This window comes from Sorex araneus, chromosome 6 (assembly GCF_027595985.1).
Source record: "Sorex araneus isolate mSorAra2 chromosome 6, mSorAra2.pri, whole genome shotgun sequence".
Lineage (NCBI taxonomy): Eukaryota > Metazoa > Chordata > Mammalia > Eulipotyphla > Soricidae > Sorex > Sorex araneus.
This window is the reverse complement of record NC_073307.1, coordinates 141319050-141331222: the sequence shown is the minus strand read 5'-3', so window position 1 is coordinate 141331222 and position 12173 is coordinate 141319050. Positions and strand designations below refer to the sequence as shown.

Below are 12173 nucleotides of genomic sequence, written 5' to 3'. Positions count from 1 at the left end.
GACCAGGTGCTGTACGCATCTTTACCAACAATAAGGCATGTCAGATTTCAGAAGGGAGGATGTTTGGAACAACATATCCATCCTGCGGAATTTGGTATCTGGGCAGGTGTACATGGCTGTCAAAGAGATCCTAGTAGAAGTCATGAATAATTTTCTCCATTGCCTTTCTGGAAGTTGTGATAGATCCATCAGGACGTTGGAGGGCAGTCATTTTGTTCTTGTAGTTGGCGAAGGACAGGTGAGTGCTGCAAATACTTTTCCCGGCTTCTGCCGCATTGGCCAACACTGCTGCTTTTCTCTCTTTGAGGTCTACGTTTATAGCATCTCTGAACAGCTTTTCGAGCTCCGACATTAGCTTGTGGTTGCCTGAGACTCAGGCCAAACCACATTGATGAATGAGCTGAAGAGTTTCCGAAGACAGACATCTATGGCTTTCTAACTCTCGGCATTCTTCGCGCAGTCATAGAGGTGCTGAACTAGTTGATCGTATTCCTCATCAATGTTGTCAAGGATGGCATCTTCCCACATTGCTGCAATAGTGCCAAAGAGCTCCCAGTTGGTGGTCATTCTGGGAGTTGCCTTCTTAGACTTAAACTTTGCAGTCCTTTCTCCCTGATCTGTGAAGTAGAATGTTGGAGGAAGGATACAGTGGTCTGATCCCATTTGGAATTTTGGGACAATAGCAACATCAGTCAGGAAAAACCTTTGATTGAATATGATGTGGTCAATTTCATTGTGGAACTGTCCACTGGGAGACTCTCATGTCCAGAGTTTAGATTTGGCCTTCTGGAACTGTGAGTTACCATGGATGGTCTTGGTCGACATGATGAATTCAGACAGTCTCTCACCCTGATCATTCCATTCTATGCCATGGGTCCCAATGTGGAGTTCTTCAGGAGACCTTTTTGGACTTATCTTGGCATTAAAATCACCAACAATGATCTTGTAGAAGGTGTGGTCCTCATTATAGAACTTGTCCAGTTCCAGGTACAACCTCTCAATTTCTTTTTCATTGTAGTTGGAAGTTGGTGCATAGACGATGAATAATAGAAACTGCAGGCAGTGAGCCACATCTATTCAAACGTAATCGTCCGATTTGGGTTGTTAGGCATTCAAATGAATCAATGCTCCTGGCCAAGTTCATGTTGACAAGGACTCCGACCCCACTGACACCACTGTTGTCGCATGATCCGAGAAAAAATTCTTCTTTAGTGTCGAAAATGGCATGATGTCATTGATGTCTTCTCGTTTTGGTCTGACCAATGATTGGTCTGACTTGATCTTCTGCGCTTGCACCATCAGGTCCTCGATGGATGCTTCTGATGCCAGCATATATGCATTGAAAGTACAGACAATCATTTTAGTCTTTCTTTGTTTTGGCAGTCTAGTTCTCCCTGAGATTTTTTTCAGCCTCTTCTTGCTCATCTTTCTTAACGCTGCCATACTAGGGTCTCTTTCTGTGTCAGGTAAATGAGGCCAATTTTTGTTACTGTTGTTGTCATATCGAATATGCCACGGGCAGCTTGCTAGGCTCTGAAGTGCAGGTGGGATACTCTCGGTAGCTTGCAGGGCTCTCCGAGAGGGTAGGAGGCTTTTAGGGCGGCCTGCAATCTCCCTTAGAGGTGTTACCATGGTGCACACCATATTTGAACCCCATCAAATATGGTGCAGGAATAATGGGTATTAAGTAAGTATGGTGTGTTTATACGGAGAGCGGCTTCGAGCGTGGCGGTGGCTGGGTAGTATCTTACAGCATAGTTATATAGAACTCATGAAGGGTGCGGGTACAGATAGTTGGGCTTGAACATTGTCATAACAACAAACAGTGGTAAAGCCACTCCTTCAGGGGAAGTTCTAGGGGATTAACTCAAGGACAAAATCTCATCTTAGTGTTCAGCACTCTTCTAGGAATTCTGCTCAAGGGCAAGATTTTGTCTAGGGTATATGGATTTCTCTTTCCTCAGTAAGTAATCCATTTAATCATAGTAAATTTTCTTATGATATTTCTAGTCACCTTGTATGAACATAGTAAGAGATATATTTAGCTTAAGTATTGGCTCTTCCTAGGGACATCTCCCTATATATTCCAGACCACAGTCCTCAGGCCAGGTTAGTCTTTCCTAATCCCAGCACGGTCCTTATTCAGTTATTTCTTTTTGGGTCATGACAGTTTGTTCCATGACCATGCTCCTAGCTTGTTATACTTATGGTACTTAGCTTGTCCCCTTTTGATGCCAGGGTATGTTAGAGCTTGCCCTGGGTCAGTTCAGTCCAGTCGTTGAGACACTTCTTTTGCAGTGCTAGGAACTAAGAGCAACGGAGGCTTAAATCAAGTAAATATGGATGCCTGGGAGTAAATGCTATTTTGGAGTCAATTAACTCCCATGTTACAAAGCATAGCATGAACGGTCTTCCTGTGTCTATACTAAAAGGACATTGCTAAACCATGTATGTTACATAAAGGAAAGAGAAAAGTTGAGGCATTTTATTTCTACTCCCAATTTGTTGAATATTATTTGACTGATTTTTTGAATGAAGTAAAATAGTTCCATTTAAAGAAATGTACTTAAAGAGGAGATGTGATCCCGGGGGCCGCACGCGTGTGCGGCCTCTCCACAGCTGCACAAGCGTGAATCCAGACCCAGCAAAACCTCTTTTGGCATGGGCAACAACTCCTCGCAGAATGTCTCCAGCCTGAGAACTAATCCTCGGCCCCGTGCCCGCCCAGGAGAAGAAAGGTATTTCTCTCTCTCGCCTCTTTCTCTCCGGGGATGAAGGTGCGGTGGCCGCCATATTAAGACGACCACAGATTGGGTTTTCAAGCCTGCAATGATCCAATATCTGGAAGAAATCTCCCTGCACTTTGTGTTAAAGTACAGAAATTCAAAACCGTGCGGCCGCTACTGCGGCCGCGCGAACTTATTTGTCTTCACAGTAGGTCTGAATCTAGTGGGGTACTCCTAACAACAATAGTGAGGTTTGTGTTGAAATATTGAATGTAACCAAAGTAAACAGAATGTAAAATGAAACTTATCAGTTACAAGGTAGGGGGTGGGGGGGGCGGGATGGGAGGTGTACTGTGTGGATTTTTTTTGGTGGTGGTATATGGGCACTGGTGAAGGGATGGTTGTTTCAGCATTGTATAACTGAGACCTAAGCCTGAAAGCATTGTAATCTTCCACACGGTGAGTTAATAAAATAAAATTTTTATTTAAAAAAAAATAAAGAAATGTACTTAAAGAAACATGAGGGTAGAGAGAGAAAGAGACATATATTGAAGAAAGAACACGGGGTTTGCCAGGAGGAAGGCAAATTGAGATGTGCATCTGAGGATAAGATCTAATCCAGTATTAGAGTGGAGAATATGCCTTAACAGTTTTGTTTGTGTTGGTTGCCACCCCCAGTGGTTCTCTGGACTTACTCCTGATTCTGTTCTCAGAGCTGACTCTTGGATCTATACTAAGGAAATCATAAAAGTTCCTGGGATTTGAACTTGGGTCAGGTACATGTAAGACAATCACTGCACTGCCCAAACTATTTCTTCAGTCCACCTAATAATTTTTTTTAAATTTCATAAATTTATTTTATTTCATTTTATTTTTGAATTTTATTAAATCACCGTGAGACTGTTACAAGCTTTCATGTTTGGGTTACAATCTTACAATGATCAAACACACATCCTTCCACCAGTGCACATTCCCTATCACCAATATCCCCGGTATACCCTCCCTTTCCCACCCTCCCCCTGCTTCTATGGAAGAAAATATTTCCCATACTCTCTCTCTACTTTTGGGCATTATGGCTTGCAACACAGACACTGAGAGGTCATCATGTTTGGTCCATTATCTACTTTCAGCATGCATCTCCTATCCCGACTGATTCCTCCAGCCATCATTTTCTCAGTGATCCCTTCGCTATTCCATCTGCCTTCTCCCCTCCGCTCATTAAACTGAGAAGCTTCTGCACTTCAAAAGAAACAGTGATCAAAATACAGAAAGAGCCCACAGAATGGGAAAGAATGTTTACCCAATACCCATTTGATAAGGGATTAATATCAAGGATATACAAGACACTAGTAGAATTGCATATGAAAAAAACCACCAACCCCATAAAAAAAATGGGTAGAAGAAATGAACAGAAGTTTCCTCAAAAAGGAAATGCAAGCGGCCAAAAGGCACATGAAAAAAATGCTCCACATTGCTATTTATCAGGGAGATGCAAATCAAAACAACAATGAAATATCATCTAACACCACAGAGACTGGCACACATTCAAAAGAATAAGAGCAATCAGTGCTGGCATGGATGTGGGGAAAAAGGGACACTTCTTCACTGTTGATAGGAATGCTGACTGGTCCAGCCTTTCTGGAAAACAATATGGACAGTCCTTCAAAAACTAGTAATTGAGCTTCCATATAACCTCACAATACCACTTCTAGAAATATATCCCGAGAATGCAAAAAAAAGCACAGTAGAAATGACATCTGTACCTATATATTCATTGCAGCAGTGTTTAAAATAGCCAAAATCTGGAAACAAACACAGTGCCCTAAAACAGATGACTGGTTAAAGAAACTTTGGTATATCTACACAATGGAATACTATGCAGCTGTTAGGAGAGATGGAGTCATGAAATTTTCTTATAAATGGATAGACACGGAGAGTATCATGCTAAGTGAAGTGAGTCAGAAAGAGAGGGACAGATATAGAAGGACCGCACTCATTTGTGGAGTATAGAATAACATCACATGAAGCTGACACCCAAGGACAGTAGATACAAGGATCAGGGGGATTGCCCCATAGCTGGAAGACACCTAATGATTTTTTAAAGTATCTCTTATAACTACTATGCCATTTGTAGCATTTTTAATTAAAGGGATCTATTAGTTGAGTTGATTTTCAAATGTCAAGCCATAGGTATATCCTTAGGTTGAACACTGGTCATGATGGAAAAGCTCTTGATGCGTTGATGACTTGGCAAGATTTTTTTGAGAATTTTTGCATTTATACTCATCATTATAAAATTTTATTTTAATTTTCTGTCTTCATTTTCTAGTTTTAGGATCAGAGCAGCAGTTTCCCCCTCTTCAGTTTCTGAAAGAACTTGAGTAGGATGAATATTAGTTTTTATTTTAAAGTTTTGTATAACCCATTAGTGAAACCATCTGTTCCTAGATTTTGTTCTGTTTCAATTTTTGTACTTGTGATTTATTGTTCTAGCTATCTATTTTTTATTTGTTCTGTCTTAGGATGGTATTTGATTTTGTAAAAATTATTTTTTTCCTCCAGGTTGTCAATTTTGTTTGCTTATGAATGGTCCTAATAGGCCCTTATGATCTTCTGGATTTCGCACTATTAACTGTTACTTCACCCTTTCATGCTTAGTCATTTTTATGGGATTTTTATAATTTTTCTCTTGGTAAATTAGTAAAGCATTTATATTTCATAGCTTCCTTAAAATGACCTATGCTTTCACTAGAGCTCAGTGGACTGGAGCAAGCATTCTGTCTGCAGGATGTCATGACTTGGTCCCAGCACTGCATGGTCCATGAGCTCTGAGCCAGAAGTAACAGGCTTAGAACTTCTGGGTATGCCTTGGAAACAAAAAGACAAACAAAAACTAATGTTAGCTCAAAGAGCCAGTTTTTTTTTTCTTTTGGGTTTGGGTTTACACCCGGCGATGCACAGGGCTTACTCCTGGCTCATGCATTCAGGATTTACTCCTGGAGATACTCAGGGGACCATATGGGATGCTGGGAATCAAACCCAGGTCGGATGTGTGCGAGGCAAATGCTCTACCCACTGTACTCCAGCCCCAAAAGCCAGTTCTTGGGTTTAACATCTTCGTATCATCTTTTAGTTTTCTACTTTACCTCAAATCTAAATATTATTATATTTTGTTCCATTTTGATTCAGTTTATTCCTTCTCTTCTACTTTCTTCTTGACAAAAGTTTGAGTTTTTAGATTTAAGTCTTTTTTTGTCTATTAATGTGGACCTGTTTTATGATGAGATTACTTATTAATTTTTTGTTTAACTGTATTTGATATGATGTGATAACTTGTCTCTGTGTTTGCTGTTATTCAGAAAGATTTTATTTTTTTCTTTAATTATTTTATTAACCCAAGTGTTATTCTGCAGAATGTTGTTTAGTCTTCACATATTGGAGAAATTCCCCATTCATTTTTTAAAAATTTCTAGTCCTATACCATTCAACGAGAAATATATTTGCTATTGCCTTCAGAATTATTAATATATTTTGTGCCCCAACCAAATATATTTCTTAGATAATGTTCCATATGCATTTAGAATAACATGTATTTATTATTTTAAAATAGAAGTTTCTATTTATATTTGTTAATATCACTGAATTCTTTATATAAGGACTTTCTTTCTTTCTTTCTTTCTTTCTTTCTTTCTTTCTTTCTTTCTTTCTTTCTTTCTTTCTTCCTTTCCCCTTTCTTTTTTCCATTGTTTTCCTCCTTCCCCCTTTCTTCTTCTACTCTCACTAGCCCCACATTTTAATTGAGATGTCATGATTTATAATAACTTGTATTACTTGTCATGCCATTGTTCATTGATTCGTTCGTGCAGGCGCCAGTAATGTCTCCATTAGTCCCTGTCAAGTGCTATTGTAGACCATTGGCGTCGGCTTGCTACAGAACACAAAAAGCCTCAAACTGTTCATTCAGGGTCTTGAGGAAGAAGTCTGACCATCTTGTAGGTGGGTGGCCACGCAGTCTTTTAACATCCCATGGAATCCAGTTGGTAACAGCTTTAAGTCCAGCGGTCATCTCTAAATTGAATTATGTGTCCGGCCCATTTGATTTTTGACACTTTGGCAAATGAGACAGCCTCCCTCCTGATTCTGGTCCGATGAAGGTCGGAACTCCGGATTCCTTCTCTCACTTGAGTGAAATGTGATACTCCAAGCAGAGCTCTTTCAATTCCTCTTTGGGATTCCCAAATACTTATCCTGTTTCCTTACGGCCCAGGTTTCTGAGGTGTATGTTAGTGCAGGAAGAACAATGCAGTTGAAAAGATGAGCCTGGAGCCGGAGTTTCCTCATCCTCTTAACCACTTATTCAACACTCTTGAAGATGTTCCACGCTACTCTCTTCCTCCTGCACAGTTCATGTGCCAGGTCATTTGTCATATTGATTTCTCAACCTAGGTACACATAGCTGCTACATTCCGAGATGTTCATTCCATTGAGGGCAAATGGAACATCAGGAATTAGTCCATTTCTCATGAATATTGTCTTTTTGAGATTCAGCTGCAGTCTAACCTTTCCACACTCACGGTCAAAATTGGCCAGCATTCATGCCGCTTGGCTGATATTTGGTATTATTAAAACAATGTCATCAGTGAAGTGGAGGTGGTGTAGTTGCCAACCGTCAATTTTCACTCATTCCTTCCCATTTCAGTAATTGCATGATGTTCTCGAGGGTGGAACTGAAGAATTTCGGTGAAATGGTGTCGCCCTGTGAAACCCTTCTCTTTACATTAATAATGACTTCTTTATAGAATGGTGATATCCTAGTGGTGAATCCGTAATATAGCTCACAGAGGATCCTGATGTATTGAGTTTGAACACCCTGTTTGGCTAGGGCTTCAATGACCGCTTCAGTCTCAACAATATCAAAGGCCTTCTTTAAATCAATGAATGTTATACAGAGTGGCAACTGGAACTCTAGAAAAACCTCAATGAACTTAGTCACTGTGTGGATATGCTCAAATCATGTGATTCAGCATGCTGAATCCTTTTCAAAACCTGGCTTGCTCACATGATTTTACTTTTTCTCATGTTCTGCCAATCCTATTCAGGATGACTTTGGTGAATAACTGGTAGATCACAGACAATAGGCAGATCAGGTGGTATTGACAATGTCGTGAATGTGGATGTCTCCCTTCTTGCATAACAGATGGTCCTGCTGATTTTCCATTGGGATGGAACCTTGTACTCAGACAGCTAGCGTGTGAAGAGAAGAGCCAGTGTATTGACAAGTACTGGTGGCAGATTCTTCAGGTGTTTGGGTCTGACCTTGTCTGGACCGGGTTCTGTACGGGTCTTTCCTGATGAAATGGTGTGCTGGATTTTGGAAGGGAGAACACTGGGAACAACATATCCATTCTGTGGAATTTGGTATGTGGGCAGGTAGATGTATCTATCAAAGAGATATGAGTAAAAGTCATGGATAACCTTTTCCATTGTCCTTCTGGAAGATGTGATAGATCCATCAGGATGTTGGAGGGCAGTCATCTTGGTCTTATAGTTGGCGAAGGACTGGTGGGTGTTGTGAATACTTTTCCCCTCTTTTGCCACATTGGCCAACACTGTTGCTCTTCTCTCTTTGAGGTCTTCCTTTATTGCTTCTCTGTATAAAAATAAAAAGAAAGGGCGCGGGCGAGGGAAGGGACGCCTCACCGCACCGAGCCAGGCACAGGGCCTAGGGCAGCAGCTGTCTCTCCCGCCACCCGAGCTCGGTAGCCTCCGGCCGCTTCCCCCACCCCGGGGAGGTTGATGGCAAAGAGGTGGCAGGCGAAGGAAGGAACGGAGCCATGATGGTTGGCCTCACTTGCAGTTTATTCCAGTCTTCCCTCTATACACTCTCCGTCCTCTCTACACCTGTCCGCCCTCTATACACTTTCCACTCCCTCACCTTCTCTCCAAACCCCTTTTATTGATCATGGCCCTTCCAAAGGGTGCAATACATTGACGTCACCAAAAGCACCAAAAGATCTTACAGGAAGAACATTGAGGCAACATAATTCTCTTGTATCTGCAGGCCTGCTAATCTAGGCCCCCCCGGAAAGAAGATACAAAAACAAAAGGGAAGCCTTCTTTGGGCTGAAAGCACTCGGATTTACATCCCAAAGACCAGGCTGGGCTGCAGCCTGGAATCTACAATGTCAAATCAAACCTGGCTAGCACCTTAGATCTGCGGGGTCAAAGATCAGCTAGGTTTCTGTGACAAAAGGTTTCTGTGACAAAACTCCAGAAGGCAGCTGGAAAAGGGGAAATATTCCAACACTTCTCTACACAGCATTGCCAGTTTGGATGTTAGCTTGTGATTGTCTGAGGCTTGTGCCAAACTACATTCGTGAATGAGCTCGAGAGTTTCCGAAGACAGGTTTCTGTTTGGGCTTTCTCACTTTAGGCATTGCTCGAGCAGTCATGGAGGTGCTGAAACAGTCGATCGTATTCCTTGTTGATGTTGTCAATGATGGCATCTTCACCTGTTCCCACAATAGTGCCAATGAGATCCCAGTAGGTGGTCATTCTGGGAGTTGTCTTCTTAAACTTTGCAGCCCTTTCTCCCCGCTCCATGAAATAGAATTTCTCATGAAGGACACGGTGGTCTGATCACATTTGGAATTTGGGGAAAACAGCAACATAAGTCAAACAAAACCTTTGATTTAATATGATGTGGTCAATTTCACTGTGGAACTATCCATTGGGAGACTCTCATGCCCAATGTTTAGATTAGGCCTTCTGGAACTGTGAGTTACTGTGGATGGTCTTGGTCGACATGATGAACTCAGACAGTTTTTTACCCTCTTCATTCAATCTAGGCCATGGGTCCCTATATGAAGTTCTTCGGGTGACCTTCTAGGTCCTATCTTGGCATTAAAATCACTGACAATGACCTTGTAGAAGGTGTGGTCTTCTTTATAGTACTTATCCAGCTCCATGTAGAACTTCTCAATTTCTTCTTCATCATAGTTGGATGTTGGTGCGTAGACAACGAAGATAGAAACTGCCAAAAATGAGCCACACCTATTCAAACGTAAGCATCCAATTTGGTTAGATTGTCATTTGAACAAATCAATGCTCATATCCAAGTTCATGTTGACAAGGACACTGATACCACCGATGCCTCTACTGTCACATCTTTCATGGAACATTTCTTCTCCATTGTCGAAAACAGTGTGATGTGTTCGATGTCTTCTCATCTCAGTCAATCCAATGACATCATACTTGATCTTCAGAGCTTGCACCATCAGGTCCTCGATGGATGCTTCTGATTCCAGCATTTTTGCACTAAAAGTGCAAAAAGTCATTTTAGTCCTTTGTTTTGGCAGCCTAGTTCTGCCCTGAGATTTTATCAGCCTCTCCTTGTTCATCCTTAACGCTGCCTTATTGGGGGCTCTACTGGGGTCAGGAGAATGACGTTGATTGTTGTTAGTGCTTTTGGCATATTGAGTACACCATGGGAAATTTTCCAGGCTCTGCCATGTGGGAGGGATATTCTCGGTAGCTTTCCAGCCTCTCTTAGAGTGATGGAGGCTTTTAGGGTGGCTCCAATACCTATTATAGGTGTTCTGATGCACCATATTTGAACCCCATCAAATATGGTGTGTTAATGATGGGGAAATGGGTAGGAAGTGTTTATGATATATCCGGAAAGCAGCCTGGAGCATGGTGATAGTTGGGTAGTGGAGGTCAGCAGATGAGAAATTTATCTGGTGCCGGCAGGGTGGGTTTTATGGTTGTGATCCCTGGGTTGCCAGAGATTGGTGGAAGCAGGCAGAGGATCTCTGTTCTCATGTCCCATTTAGCTTAGAGTCCAGGGTCACAAAGTTCCATATTACCTGGTTCTGTGGGACTTCACTCATGTGTGAAGCTGGGCCTGAGCATCCAGAAAGCAACCTGGAGCATATCATTAAAAATATTAATGATATTTTCATTGATGCATAGTACACCCACCACCAGTGTACCCAATGTACCCAAACCTGCTGCCATACAGCCTCACATCCCATGCAAGTTCAGTTCTGTAGACCAACTCTCTAGCTCTGTTTCCTTTAGCCATTTTTCAAATAATACCAATCTTTTGCATCAATTTTCTTTTACTGTCAATGGAAATAATTCATTACTATAAATATTAGTTACCTAACTTCACTTTTGATATTCTTGTGTGTGAGATTAAATCTACATGTTATGCTTTCCACGCTAGTCTGAAAATCATTTAAATCATGTCATGTATTCTTCATATCCAACTTCTCAAGAATAAATTTGCGGGTGCTCCTCACTGTTCCTTGGGGTTCTGGAGACAACTTTCAATTATATTCAGTCTGGCAGTAGTAGTCTATTTTGTGGTCCTGTTCAAGACTAAAGGTACTAGGAGGCATCATAGCCACTCACCTTTGTAGTATTCGTGGATTATACCCAGTTGTGATCAGAGAGTGCTTGTGCTAGAGATGGAAACTTTATCCATGCTTGTAAGAAATAATGCTTGTGGTGCTTTATTTCTTAGCTATTTCCCTGCCTGTTGACTCCCGAATTTCTTTGAATTATTCATATCTCCATTCACTTGATGATGAACTCCTTTCTCTCTCGCACTGTTATGTTTTGTTGAAATTTTCTATGTTTTGTTGAGATTCTCTAACTTCATTCTAAGTTTTGTTATGATGGGTCTTGGAAATTCATTGCATGTTTTCTCCTACAATTTTGTATTTATGCTTCCCTCTAGAGAATTTTTATTTATTTTTAAAGAATTCCAACTTTTAATTTAATTTTTTGGGGGGTTGGTGCTCAGTAGGTAAAATGGTACTGGGACTTGAACAGAGTTTCCCACACATCTACTGTGGAGCTTAAACACATCCTTAGCCGAATTCAATCATATTTTGTTCATTGTTTAATAATATTTTCTGCCTACACATTGTGTTAGCTGTTTTCCTCTTCAGGTTAACAGCTTTCTTTCTTGACCATGATGATAGTATTGCAAAACAGATTTGTATCAGTGTTTTTGATGGAGTGAGAGCAGCCTAGAAGGAGAGCAGCTCCAGAGGGCCACAAACTCATCTATCTTCTTGGCCCCTTCTGAGTCTTATTTATGCCAAAAGCCTATATTACATTTATTAGTCTCCATTGCTGTGGCCCAATTGTTACAATACCTACTGGAGTACAAGGCAGAGTGGACTCTACCAATCCCACTTCCTTTAGAGTAAGACAGGATTCAGTTTTCTTATATTTATTTTTTTGGACTCAGAGCTCATTTTGTTGCCAACCATTTTGTTGAAGGTTATTGATTTCATGGAGCATTTTTTCAGAGTCTTTAAAGTAATCCTTCAGCAGGATTAGGTCTGCCAACAGTAATGATGTCTTAGGCACTCTGCAAAGCAGACATATTTATGAATAATAGCCTTGCATCAAATTCCAATCCATTGTCAT

At 41.0% G+C, this 12173-nt stretch overlaps 1 pseudogene; it reads right to left on the bottom strand.

The window, feature by feature from the left end:
* Nucleotides 1-256: 256 nt before the first annotated feature.
* Nucleotides 257-1359, bottom strand: LOC129405512 (craniofacial development protein 2-like; annotated as a pseudogene).
* Between the last annotated feature and the right edge of the window lie 10814 nt (nt 1360-12173).